We start from the raw sequence: 15,022 nt of genomic DNA, 5'->3' as shown, positions 1-15,022 counted from the left end.
GGATGAGAAATATTGGCTCAGTGAGTGGTTTCCCCTTACACCTAGCTTAATTCTGACATGAAGGATTTCTGTATAATTTACAGAGGTTTCTGCCAAAGGTTTCCCTATGTTGGGTTTCTTTTTTGTGTGAGTGCTCTAATGCTGGCTGAAGGTTCATTTCTGCTTGAAAGACGTCCTCTAATGTTCAGTTGACATTCTATCTTGTCTCTAGGTCTCTGAAATCTATAGAGAAACCTCTGAAACTTCTGGCTAAATATTGGTCTACATTTAGTATACTCATATTTTCTCTCCTTATTATGTTCTTGGATGTACTGAGGACTGACTTCACATTAAAAATTGCATATTTGTTAGACCTGTTAGTTTTCTTTTCTCCTATGTGATTCAGTTCTCTGATGAACACTGTGCTATGCTGTCGAAATGGGGTTTTCTACATTGGTATTATTCATTCCTTGTCTTTCTTCTGTGTGCTCTATAAACACTCATTCATGCATGATTACTAAGTGAAGGACCTTTTTGATACTTGTTTCTTATTTTATTTTATTTTATTTGTGAACATACTGTACAGAGGGGTTACAATTACATGGGCAGGATAATGCATACATTTCTTACCAAGCATTGCAGCCTCCTCCTTTGTTTACCCTTCACATCCCTTCCCAGCCTCCCCCCTCCCCACCCCACCGAATCCCAATCCTCCCCCCTCCCCGCACCGACGTTGTAAAGCTCGTTTTGGACATGACAACTTGTACTTCTCATTGTTGCAACAGGTCCACCTGTTGATACTTGTTTCATTCATAATGTTTTTCTCCTGTGTGCTTTCTGTTGAAAATTTAACTATGACTTCTTGAAAACTTTCCATATTTTTTTATTAATAAGATTTTGTTCCCGTGTTCATTCAATTTGGAACCATGAGGTATGTCTTCTGGCTAAAAGGTTGCACATTTGCTACATTCACAAGGCTTCTATCAGGTTTTGGTTCTATCATGCAAATTTATTTTTCTTTCAGGTGAGACTTTCCATAGTTATCACATTCCTTAGGTTCCTCATGTGTGTGGATTCTCTTATGCTTCCTGAGGTATGAACTCCAAATGAAGGACTTTCCACATTTGTTACATTCATAAAGTTTTTCTCCTGTGTGTGTTCTCTGATGGAGATTAAGTTATGAATTAAATCTGAAATACTTTCCACATTTGTTACATTCATAAGTTTTCTCTCCTTTGTGTGTTCTCTGATGATCTAAATGTGAAATACTTCCACATTTGATATATTCATAAGGTTTCTCTCCTGTGTGTTCTCTGGTGAACAATAAGGTGTGACTTATGTCAGAAATATTTTCCACATTTTGTAGATTCATAATTTTTCTCTCCTGTGTGTATTCTCTGATGAGCAGTAAGTTGTGACTTTACTCTGAAATACTTTCCACAGTGGTTACATTTATAAGGTTTCTCTCCTGTGTGTGTTCTCTGATGAACAGTAAGGTGTGACTTATGGGTAAAAGACTTTTCACACACATTACATTCATAACGTTTTTCTTCTGTGTGTATTCTCTGATTGAGTGTAAGGTACGATCTAAGTCTGAAATACTTTCCACATTTGTTACATTTATAAGGTTGCTCTCCTGTGTGTGTTCTCTGATGAACAGTACGGTATGACTTATGGGTGAAAGACTTTCCACACACATTACATTCATAAGATTTCTCTCCTGTGTGTGTTCTCTGATGGACAGTAAGGTGTGACTTACGTCTGAAATATTTTCCACATTTTGTACATTCATAATGTTTCTCTCTTGTGTGTATTCTGTGATGAGCAGTAAGCTGTGACTTTACTGTGAAATACTTTCCATATTGGTCACATTTATAAGGTTTTTCTCCTGTTTGTGTTCTCTGATGAACAGTAAGGTGTGACTTATGGGTGAAAGACTTTTCACACCCATTACATTCATAAGGTTTTTCTCCTGTGTGTGTTCGCTGATGGAGAGTAAGGCATGATCTAAGTCTGAAATACTTTCCACATTTGTTACATTTATAAGGTTTCTCTCCTGTGTGTGTTCTCTGATGAACAGTAAGGTATGACTTATAGGTGAAAGACTTTTCACACACATTACATTCATAAGGTTTCTCCCCTGTATGTTTTCTCTGATGGAGAGTAAGGTGTGATTTTGATCTGAAATACTTTCCACATTTGTTACACTCATAAGTGTGTGTATTTTCTGATGGACAGTAAGGTCTGACTTCTGTCTGTAATACTTTCCACATTTGTTACATTCAAATAGTTTTTCTCCTGTGTTTGTTCTCTGATGAAGATGAAGGTGTGCATTACAGGTAAAAAAAAATTTCTACGTTTGTTACATTCATAAGGTTTCTCTCCTGTATGAGTTCTCTGATGTACAGTAAGGTCTGACTTCTGTCTGAAATACTTTCCACATTTGTCACGTACATAAGATTTCTCTCCTGTGTGTATTCTCTGATGCAAAGTGATGTATGACTTCATTCTGAATGATTTTCCACATTTGTTGCATTCATCAAACTTCTGTTCTGTGTCAGTTCTGTGATGCCTCCTGAGACCTGACTTTTGAGTGGAAAATTCCCTACATTCTTCATATTCATAGGGTTTCTCTTCTGGTGTTGTTTGAGGTTGGTCAGAACTTAGTTCTGACGTCTTAGAGATTGATTTTGCATATTGCTTAATACTCATCAGGCTTCTCTGGATATTTCCTCTCAGGTTTTGTAAGGTATAAATCCTTACTAAATGATTTCTCACATTCACTACCAGACTCATTGTAGGAGAGCGTGTTCTGACACTGAATGAACTCATCCCTCCTCATTCTTAAGGAGTTCTCATCATTCCTATTCAGATCTGTCTTCTGTTTTGAGGTCAAGTTAGAAGTTGTCACTAATCTCACTCTTTGCTCTATTGTCTATTTGTGACAACTACGTCATACAGACATTCATCTGGACCTTCCTGGTAAGTCTCAGTCACATGCTCCATTTTTTTTAATATCTAAAATGAGTCATATAAAGAAGAAAAAAAACATACATAAGATCCAAATACTCCTTAATGAAAAGACATTTTTCCCATCTTAACTGTTACAAATTTTAAAATATTAAAGTAGAATTGATTTTTGAGAAATAAATTTCTTTCATCACAATGTATTGATTAAGAAAGTAATGCTGTTCCTTTTTTGTCATGGAGCCTGAACTCCAGTCCTGGTGTTGTCCTTCAGCTCTTCAGCTCAATGCTAGCTTTCTACCACGTGAGCCACAACACCACTCCCAATTGTTTCTGCTTATGTGGTGCTGAAGAATCGAACCCAGAGCCTTAGGCATGCAAGGCAAATACACTACCACTGAGCTACTATAATCAAGAACTCTAATAAGATGTTAGAGGGGATATGGACAGAAGGAAACCCTACTGCATTGTTGGTGGGAGTGTAAACTTGTTCAACCACTTGGAAAGTAGAATGGATACTCCTCAAAAGACTCCACATAGAGCTCCCCTATAACCCAGCAATTCCATATCTAGGTATTTACGCAAATGATCACAAACAAGACCATACTAAGGCTACCAACACAATTATCTTTATTGCCGCATTATTTACCATAACTGAGATAAGGAACCAACACAAATGCCCCTCAGTAGATGAATGGATCAAGAAAATGTGGTATATATACACAATGGAATTCCATGCATTCATTGGAAAGAATGATATGGCTCCATTTGTTAGGAAATGGAAAGACTTGGGATAATTATATTAAATGAAGGAAGCCAGGCCCAAAGAAACATAGGTCCCATGGTTCCCCTTATTTGCAATAACTAATATATGTCTGAGACAAGCAGAAATGGTCAATAAGTTGATGTTAGGCAAAATGAACCCTAAGATAAGGACCCAAATGTTTTTGTTTCTTTCTTGCTATAGTTTCTAACTATATTTATAAGATATTTCTTTGTTGCTTTTATGTCCCTCCCCCACGGTATAACCCCTGTTTTTACTGTATTTGATGTAGGTATAATTTGTGGAGGGGAAGGAGGACCCATTCCAACAATGAGATGTACAAGACGTTATGTCGAAAAACGAACTTTACAACTTTGGCGAGGGGGGAGGGTGGGGGGAATGATGGGAAGAGATGGTAACGGGAAACAAAGGAGGAGGCAAAAATGCTTGATAAGAAATGTACTCATTACCTTGCCCATGTAGTTGTAAGTTCTCTGTAGAGTATTTTCACAATAAAAAAAGAGTAAAACTGGTAGTTTATGATGGAAATTTTTTTTCTGTGTTTCAGGTTTTTCTTCTTTTTTATGTCAAAGGAATTATTTACACAATTTACTAAACTATTTACTGGTAGACTTTTAACCTGTATATTTTAATATTTAGCATTCCTCTTTTTTCCCAAAAATTGTTTTGATTGATCTTATTTTCTTAAAACAATTTTATATTGTGCTACTTTACTTCTCAAACATTAGGAGAAGAGTATTATCTAACTTTGGAGATTGTAACATTTTTATACAAACCTTTGTCTTTCACCTAAGAATAAGGTTTTATAACCACATTTCTTCAGTTATAAGTTCTCACTGTGAATTATTTTAAGTATCTTTGGAAATTTTAAAATTTGTTCCCCTCCATCTTAGACAGAAACTCATCAGACTTTTATTTTTTTTAATTAATTAATTTATTTATTTTTTGGTCGGTCGTGGGGCTTGAACTCTGGGCCTGGGTGCTGTCCCTCAGTTCTTCAGCTCAAGGCGAGTACTCTACCACTTGAGCTACAGCGCCACTTCCAGTTTTCTGGTGGTTTATTGGAGATAGGAGTCTCACAGTCTCTCCTGCCCGGGCTGGCTTTGAACCGCGATCCTCAGATCTCAGCCTCCTGAGTAGCTAGGATTACAGGCGTGAACCACCAGCGCCCAGCTCATCAGACTTTTAAACCCTCAGACTCATGAATTAAAGCCACATCAGCTCACCACCTAGTTAATCATTCTCTCTAGACTGAAAGCTTTGGTTCTGTATCTTGGCCTCTACCTTCCTTATCCTTATCAGAGGATAGCAGCCTTGGCATAGTCATTTGCTATACCTGCCTAGTCCTAGTTTCAAAGAAAACTAAATCGCATTTTTGACATTTCTAATTTTCTTTTTTCAAAACAATTTCCACAAAGAGAAAGAATTGCTAACTTTACCTTTACTGCCATACACAGTTCAGTGGGCATCTACAAGCATTTTTGATTCACAAGTCTAATACAAAGATCACCTAGTTCTCTGCCACACATGGGACTCAGGGGAACTAGGAATATTATTGGTCAGTACAGAGCAAGATGAATTTATCAATTTGGTTCTGGATCCAAGATCACTATGCAAGATGCCTTAACTCACCTGGTAAATTCTTGTCTGAGGCTTCTGCCATATATGGCTTTTCATCTTGCTCCAGCTTGATAATCAATTGAGGTTTAGGACCGGTGTGCCCTGTTAATAAGAGTGAAGAACTATTGCTCATGCTGTGTCAAAATTGTTGTAAGATTTCAGATATCCTGTTAACAAGGTTGGTCCCAAATCTTCTTTCATTTCTCCCTGGCTCCATGGTTGACTTTCCACGAGGCTTGATTTAATTTTGCAGGTTGTGTGACTTGAACGCAATTCTGTTTCTCAAGGTTAGCATTCTATTAGTTTGAGTCCTAACTCCACTTCCAGTTTAAGAGTGGTTATCTTGACATAAGAATCTCTTGGAGATTTCACTGGCAGTTTTTGCTTCAAACTGAAAGACTCAGATTTCAGACTCCTAAGAATTACAGGCATGAACCACTGCATCTAGTACTAGGTTTGGATTATAAATAAGTACTCCCTCTAAACTAGTGATTTCCAGTACATATTTCCAATAGTGATAAATAGGTATGTATGTATGTATGTATGTATGTATGTATTTTCTAGATTGAATATCCACCCACAATAATCATCTCAAGTTTGGGAAGACAGTCTTCTCTTTACGGAAGAAATTTTGGAATTTTTTAATTAATTTTTTAAATATTTTGTGAACAAACTGTACAGAGGGGTTACAATGACATGGGCAAGATAATGAGTACATTTCTTATCATGCATTGCAGCCTCCTCCTTTGTTTACCCTTCACATACCTTCCGAGCCTCCCCCAGCGCCCCCAACCAATTCTCCCCCCGCACACCCCTCCCCCCCAAACCAAAGTTGAAAATTCGTTTTCGACATGAAAACTTGTACTTCTCATTGTTGCAATGGATCAACCTGTATCCTTAAACGACTTGTTTTTCCCCATCTCCTCCATAAATTATACCGACATCAAATATAGTGGAAACAGGGGTTATACTGTAGGGGACGGACATACAAAGCAACAAAGAAATAATCTTATAAATGCGTTAGAAACAAATGAATGAAAGAAAAAAAAACATTTAAATACATATCTATGGGTTCATTTTCTTAACATCACATTATCTGACCTTTTCTGCTTGACTCATACATATACTAGATATTGCAAGTAAGGGATACCATGGGACCTAAGTTTCTTTGGGCCTGGCTTACTTCACTTAATATAATGTTTTCCAAGCCTTTCCATTTCCTAAAAATTGGGCAATGTCATTCTTTCTGATGGAGGCATAGAATTCCATTGTGTATATATATCACATTTTCTTGATCCATTCATCTACTAAGGGGCAGCTGGTTGGTTCCATCTGGGTTGGTTCCATATCTTAGCTATGGTAAATAATGCTGCAATAAACTTAGTTGTACTGGTAGCTTTAGTGTGGTCTTGTTTGTAATCATTTGTTTACAAACATTTGTTTGTAAACAATCCCCCAAAAGTGGGATTGCTGGTTCATAGGGGAGCTCTATTTGAAGTCTTTTGAGGAACCTCCATACTGCTGTCCAAAGTGGTTGAACAAGTTTACACTCCCACCAACAATGAAGTAAGGTTCCCTTCTGTCCACATCCCCTCCAGCATCTGTTGTTGTTAGAGTTCTTGATTTTGCCATTCTAACTGGGATGAGGTGGTATCTCAATGTTGTTTTGATTTGCATTTCTTTTGTGGCAAGGGAGGTTGAGCATTTCTTCATGTGTCTATTGGCCATCCTTACTTCTTCTTCAGAGAAGTTTCTCTTCAAGTCTTTAGCCCACTTATTTATTGGGCAGTTGTTTCTTTGAGGATTTGTTGTTGGGGGATTTAATTTTTTGAGTTCCAAGTATATTTTAGATATGAGACCTTTGTCCATTGTATGGCTAGTGAAGATCTTCTTCCAATTCTTGGGTTTCTATTGATCTTGCTAGCTATGTCCTTTGCCATGCAGAAGCTCTACAACTTCATGCAATCCCATTTGTCCAAACTTTCTTTGATTTGTTGTGCTTCCGGTTCTCTATTAAGAAAATATCCGCCTGCTCCAAGGAGACCTAGGGTTTCTCCTATTCCATCCTGTAATGTTTTCAGAGTGTCTGCTTTGACTCCGAGGTCTTTGAGCCTTTTGGAGTTGATTCTGGTGCAGGGTGATATATAAGGATCTAGCTTTAGTTTTCTACAAGTAATTAACCAATTTTTCCAGCACCATTTATTGAAGAGGCTGTCTTTCTTCCATTCTATTATTTTAGCTCCCTTATCGAATATTAGTTGGCTATAGGTCTAGAGGTTCTTTCTGGGTTTTCAATTCTATTCCTTTGGTCCTGAGTTCTGTTCTTATGCCAGTACCAAGCTGTTTTGATTACTATGGCTTTATAGTAGAGTTTGAAATTTGGTATTGATATTCCTCCACCAATGTTCTTTCCATTGAGGAGCGTTTTTTCTATTTGGGTCTTTTATTGTTCCATGTGAATGTTTGGATTGCCTCTTCTATTTCCTTGCAGGATAAGGTTGGAATTTTGATAGGGATTCATCAAAGAAAGAGAACTATGAACCCATTTCTTTGATGAACATTGATGAAAACTTCTCACCAAAATTTTTGCCAATCGACTTCAACAATTCATCCAAAAAATTATAAAATACGATCAAACAGGATTCATTTCAGGGATGCAAAGCTGGTTCAATATACGCAAATTCAATTAATATTATTCATCACATAAACAGGAGCAAGGATAAGAACCACATGGTTATCTCAATAGACGCAGAAAAAGCATTCGACAAGATCCAACACCCCTTTATGATGAAGGTTTTGGAAAAATTAGGAATCCATGGAACATTCCTCAATACAATAAAGGCTGTTTATGACAAACCTATAGCCAGAATTATACTTAATGGTGAAAAACTAAAACCATTTCCTCTGAACTCAGGAACAAGACAAGGATGTCCACTCTCTCCACTTCTCTTCAATCTAGTATTAGAATGCCTAGCTACAGCAATAAGACAAGATGTAGACATAAAGGAGATCCAAATAGGGAAAGAAGAAATAAAACTCTCCCTCTTTGCAGATGACATGATCTTGTAGTTAAAGAATCCCATAGACTCCACTCCCAAATTACTCAAGCTGATTCAAACTTTGGCAAAGTAGCAGGGTATAAAATTAACCCCCCAAAATCAATGGCTTTTCAGTATTTCAACAATGAGAAAAGTGTGACTGAAAGGAAATCAACTCCATTTGTAATAGCCCCACAAAAAATAAAATACCTAGGAATAAACTTAACCAAAGAAGTGAAGGACCTCTATGATGAAAACTTTAAAATCTTGAAAAACGAAATCAAAACAGAACTTAGAAAATGGCAAAACCACCCATGCTCCTCGATTTAGAAGATTAACATCGTGAAAATGGCAATACTTCCCAAGGCTATCTACAAATTCAATGGGATACCTATAAGTTTGGAACTTTTGTCAAACTGCTTTTTTTAATTCTTGAACAATGAAAATAAAATTGCCTCAGAATGTACATAATCTACCTGAAGATTTCATTCCAAACAAATGACATTCCCACAGACTGGAATTTTACATCCAAATAGCATTGAAATTTCGATAAATATTCACATAGCTACTGAAAACAAATCATTTTCCTGGCACCAATGGTTCATGCCTATATTCCTTGCTACTCATTAGGCTGAGATCTGAGGATTGCCATACAAAGCCAGCCCTAGTAAGAAAGCTGTGAGATACTTATCTCCAAATTAACCACCAGAAAGCTTGAAGAGGAGCTGTTGCTCAAGTGATAGAGTGCTCACCTTGAACTGAAGAGCTGAGGCACTGCACCAACGCCCAGAGGTCAAGCCCCACTTAACTTTTCAAGTTAATGTGTTATTTTTGGCTCACCTAAGGACACCAGCATGCTATAGGTTTCTAGCATCACATCTCTATACAGGGTACTCTGAGAAATATCTAATTCCTGCCACTCCTCACAGCTAAATTCCACAGCCACATTATCAAATGACACCAGATTCTCTAAGGGCACATTCTATCAATTTATTATCCCTGAATCATGAGAACACCAAAGCTAGACTTTCATTCTTCTACATGTATGCTTTTGTATTACAGATTGTGGTTGGTACTTTCTGTGTTATGTATAAAATGAGAGAAAATATAATCAAAGTAGAAACATTTGCCTCCATATTAACTTGGTAATTACACATACAAAGTTTTTCTAATACATCAGAACACACTTCTGGTTCCAGCAATAAAGACAAGAAAACAGTTCTAAGAAGCTAATAACCTAGCAAGACAACAATAAGTATGAGTCTGAAAGTGTGTTTTTAGCTTATTTTGGTAATATTTACTACATATCTGGGTAACAATGAAGTAAACAAATATGTTTTCTGTATTTTCATATTCTGCCTCATTAACAATATTATTTAGATTTTCTATTAAATAGTGCTCTCATAAACAGTCACAACATAGTCATTACATCATATGGAATACATAACACATTAGTAGATCTATGAAAAGCACAGCATCCAGGTGAATGTTAAAAGGAATAAAATTACTCAAAAAATAGTAAATGAATGATGTGGCTCTCATAAGATTTGACTAAGTTCTCACAATAAAATACCCAATGTTAATCATTTTTGTTATTAAATTTCTAGATATAAAAGTATGGTCATAGATATCCATATGTTTCCTTCATATGTAAAAACGAACTTCCAGCATGAACATTTCTGAACATCGACTACTTCCTACCACATCAAATACTTACTTATTACCATAAAATGTTTCTTAATCAGCTTTGCATTTTAATAGGCCTTAATGGAAGGATGGATGTAAATGGATAAAGGCTTAAGGAATGCTCAAGATGATCCCCCAAAATGTGAAATATGACCACCACAAGAAGGATAGAGAAAAAAAAACTATGAATTGGCACATGATCTAAAAAATATAGAAGTTTTAAAAATTGGAATTAAATATGGCACTAATTTGATGTACAGTGTCTAAAAGGAATACAGTCATTCTTGACAATATCAGAGGTGAATGATGACTAACACACAAAAAGAAAATATATTTATAAAGTGTTGAAAGAAAATAGACTTCAATACACAATCCATCGGGCAAAGGGCCTCTTCTAACAATATAGATTGAAGGTATTCTTAGGGAAAGATAATGCATAATTTACCCATCTTCATTTTAAGTGCTATAAAAATTATTCTGTGGGACTGGGAAGGTGGCTGGCTCAGTGATAGAGGGCTTGCCTTGCATGCCTGTGGCCCAGGGTTCGATTCCTCAGCACCACATAAGCAAAAAAGGAAAAACCGGAAGTGGCACTGTGGCTCAACTGGTAGAGCCCTAGACTTGAGCTGAAGAGCTGAGGGACAGGGCTCAGGGCCAGAATCCAGGCCCAACAATCAGATAAAAAGAATTATTCTACATCAAGAGAAAAATTAAAATTGCTAACGTAGATCTACACAGACGACAAGATTATTAAAAAGGTAAATGTGTAGGTAAAGGAATGGTACATGCGTAGGTAAAAGAATGTATAGAAAACATTGTATGTAATTTCTCTTGTGAAAAGAAAACTTAAAGTACCATATTCATAATTCATATGGAATTCAAATTCAATATACAAACACATAAGTGTTTTAAAACAAAGTTTGTGAATCCTGTATATGTATCAATTAATATTGTACTTGCATTGCAAATATGGGGGCCTGAGTTCAAAGAATTATTTATACAAAAATTAAAAGGAGAATACATAGGTTATAAGTAGGTTATAAATTCCATTCAATTCCATTGAAAAGTAACTATATTATGCTATATGCTACTACTATGATAATATTGTAAAGTTTAATGTTCTTAGCAAAAGTGTATCCAGCAAGTTAATTCTTTGTGTTCCTAACAAAGTACCCCACAAGGTAGGAAGTTCATTTTCTTGCAGTTCTATAGTAAAACAATTTTCCTTCACATTTTACTTCTGCTGAAGCTCTGTGCTTCAGCCTGAGAATGACCTTTGTTCTTTACATGAAATGTCTGGTTATTTCTGTATGAAGAAAATTAATAAGACCCTTTTTAAAAAATCTTGCAGTCCTTGCATATTTTGAGTTGTACAAATTCAATGGAACATAGAAACAAATCTTTGAAAATGTAGGGCACCTGTATTAAGCATGCAGTCTTATTTTTATCCTGTGAACAATGCAGTATAACAACTATTTACATCAGATTTAATTTGTAATTGGTATCAGAGGTAATTCACAGTGTACAGCAGAATGCCGGCAAGTTATATGAGAGGTGGTTTACAGTGAATTTGAGATGTGTGCAGGCTATATAGAAGCAGAATAAGAAACAAATATCAGATGAGACAAACAGATATTAAATAGCAAAATGTCCATCAAAATAAGACCATACTTTAATTGTAAAGTATAGTAAATATATGAGGCACTGTCTGACATGAACAGAAGAAAGAAAACTTATTGAGCAATCCAAAGTCACGGATTAGAGAGAAATAAAAATTAAAAAAACATACAAAGATACCATGAGCAAAAGTTAATGATGAAAAATACAAATAGTGATAATATGTAGGAAATAAGTATCAGCCCAAAATATATGACCACAGATACAGATCATTGATAATAACAGACTGATGATACATTATGATAATAAAAATTTATGCTGAAAATCAAAGTGTACAAAGACATGTTTAAAAGACCATGCAGTTTTAATACTTTAATCTACCATTACTATTGCAGAACTAATTGGCCTCTTACTAATTGATATAACAACCGGACAAAAAATCAGCACGAACACACAAATGGATTCCATTATGTTAAACTTAATGCTGTTTATAAAACACTATGGTGTTACATTTATCAAGACACATATTCCAAGATTAAAAGTAAATCTGAAGACAAATGGTGTAGAAATCAATATGAGAAATTAAAGTTCTGTTATAAATACATGAAAATTAAAAGATATACTTGTAGTATTCTATGAGTGAAATAAATACAGGGAAATTACAATGGATATCAAAAAAATGTATTCCTTCATTGTGATTTATAGAATATTACATGTAGCCTCTTTCTTACTTCACCTTTGAAATAAAAACAAATAATTTGGGGCTGGGAATACTGCTAAGTGTTAGTGTATTTGCCTATCTGCATAAAGCCCTAGGTTCCATTCCTCAGCACTGCATAAACAGAAAGATTAGGAAATGGCAATGTGGCTCAGGTGGTAGAGTTGTAGACTTGAGCAAATCAAGATCGGGAATGGTGCCTAAGAAGGGCCCAAATTCAAGCTCCAGGTTTGGCAAAAAAAAGGGTTTAAATATGTATGGTGTATTCACATGGACATTTTCAGAAGAGTGGGGGAAAGCCAGAGAACTAGAAGGAAATGGGTTAAAAAGAGGATCTGTGGAGGCCATTAGGCATTGATGAAAGTAAGCTATAAAAATCATGAGACAGGACGGAAGGGAAACATTGGGAGAGAGTGAGGGTATGAAAGGAAATGTACTCATTACCTGGCCCAAGAACTGGTAGTCTGCCCATACATCACCACAATAACAATAGATTCAATTAAATTTGAAACAATTTCTTCATGGAGTTGTGTGAGCATAAAGTTAGTGAAGAAAATGTACCACAGTTAGAAGAACAGCTACAATTATTAGAAATAAAATACGTCACTTATACTGGAGCTTAGCTTGAATATTAATTTTACATATGCTGTTAAAAATAATCTAATTTTATCATAGTATCCAATTAACTGTTAATGATAAATATTCAGGTAAGTAAAAACAAAACAAAACAAGTGCTTCTGGCTCAAGATGCTTATCGTACCCTAGCTACTAAGGAGGCTGGAAGCCAGACAACTGTGTAGACAACTCAAATTAAACAGCTAATCAACATATTGGAGGAGGTGTGGCTCAAGAGATAGTTCCAAAAAAGAAATTAAAGCACAGCTTAGGAAGTGGAAAAACCTACCATGCTCCCAGAATGGGAGGACCAACATCGTGAAAATGACAATACTTCCAAAGGCTATCTACAAATTCAATGCCATACCTATCAATAGTCCAACCTCATTCTTCAGTGAAATAGAAAAAGCAAGCCAGAAATTTATATGGAACAATAAAAGATCCCAGATAGCAAAAATGATCCATACCAGAAAGACAATGCTAGTAGAATATCACTACCAAATTTCAAACTGTACTACAAAGCCAATGTAATCAAAACATCTTGGTAATTGCACAAGGACAAACTTGAGGACCGAAGGAATAGGACTGAAGTCCCGGAAATGAACACACAGACCTGTATCCACTTAAACTTTGAGAAGGAAGCTAAAAAATAGAATGGAGGAAAGACAACTTCGTCAGTAAATGGTGGTGGAAAAAGTGGTTCATTACCTGTAGAAAACTAAAGCTATATCTGTATATATCACCCTGCACCAGTATCAACTCCAAATGGATGAAAAACCTCACATTCAAAGCAAACACCCTAAAAATCACTACAGAAAAGTATAGGAGAAACTCTAGGGCTCCTTGGCACCAGCCAAAATTTTATTAATAGAGACCCAGAAACACAACAAATCAAAGAAAGGTTGGACAAATGGGATTGCATGAAACCGCAGAGCGTCTGCATGGCAAAGGACATTGCTAACAAGATAAATACAAAGCCCACAGATTGGGAGAAGATCTTCAGTAGGCATAAAATGAACATGGGTTTCATATCTAAAATATATTTAGAACTCAAGAAATTAAATCCCCAACAACAAATCCTCAGAGAAACAACTGCCCAATAAATAAGTAGGCTAAAGACTTAACAAGAATCTAATCTGAAGAGGAAATAAGAACGGCCAAAAGACATATTTTAAAAAAATAGGCTCAACTAATAAATATGTTAGAAACAATTACAAGAAAGAAAATACATTTGAATCCTTAACGGGGTTCATTTCGCCTAAAATCAACTTATCTGACCGTTTCTGCTTGTCTCAGACGTATATTATTTATTGCATATAAGGGAAACCATGGGACTTATGTTTCTTTGGGCCTTGCTTACTTCACTTAGTATAATATTTTTTCCAAGTTTTTCTATTTCATAACAAATAGGGCAATGCCATACTAAAAATATACAAAAAAAACCGAAAAAGTTCAACTTCTCTAGACAAAAAGAAATGCAAATTAAGACAACCTTGAAATTCCACCTCACCCCAGATAGAATGGCTAGTCAAGAACACTAATATCAACAGATGCTGGAGGGGATGTGGACAGAAAAGGGAACACTACTGCATTGTTGGTGGGAGTGTAAACGTGTTCAACCACTTTGGAAAGTAATATCGAGGTTCCTCAAAAGACTCCACATAGTGCTCCCCTATGACCCAGCAACCCCACTTTAGGGTATTTACCCAAACATCACAAACAAGAGTATATTAAAGCTACCAGCACACCTATGTTTATTGCAGCTTTATTTACCATAGCTAAGATATGGAACCAACCCCAATGCCCTCAGTAGATGAGTGAATCAAGAAAATATGGTATTTACATATATATGCATATATATATAATATTTATACATATATGTGTATATATATACACACACACACATACACACACTCACACAATGCTTTTCTATGCCTCCATCAGAAATAAAGGCATCACCCCATTTATTAGGAAATGGAAAGACTTGGAAAAACTTGT

General features: G+C 35.9%; 1 pseudogene; it reads right to left on the bottom strand.

The window, feature by feature from the left end:
- Positions 1 to 988: 988 nt before the first annotated feature.
- LOC138808722 (zinc finger protein 658B-like) overlaps positions 989 to 15,022 on the bottom strand; it is a 38,885-nt pseudogene continuing 24,851 nt past the window's right edge.

Source organism: Dipodomys merriami, unplaced genomic scaffold, assembly GCF_024711535.1.
Source record: "Dipodomys merriami isolate MVZ:Mamm:240054 unplaced genomic scaffold, mDipMer1.0.p SCAF_470, whole genome shotgun sequence".
Classification (NCBI taxonomy): domain Eukaryota; kingdom Metazoa; phylum Chordata; class Mammalia; order Rodentia; family Heteromyidae; genus Dipodomys; species Dipodomys merriami.
The sequence above is the reverse complement of the archived record's forward strand: the minus strand, read 5'-3'. Positions and strand labels throughout refer to the sequence as shown.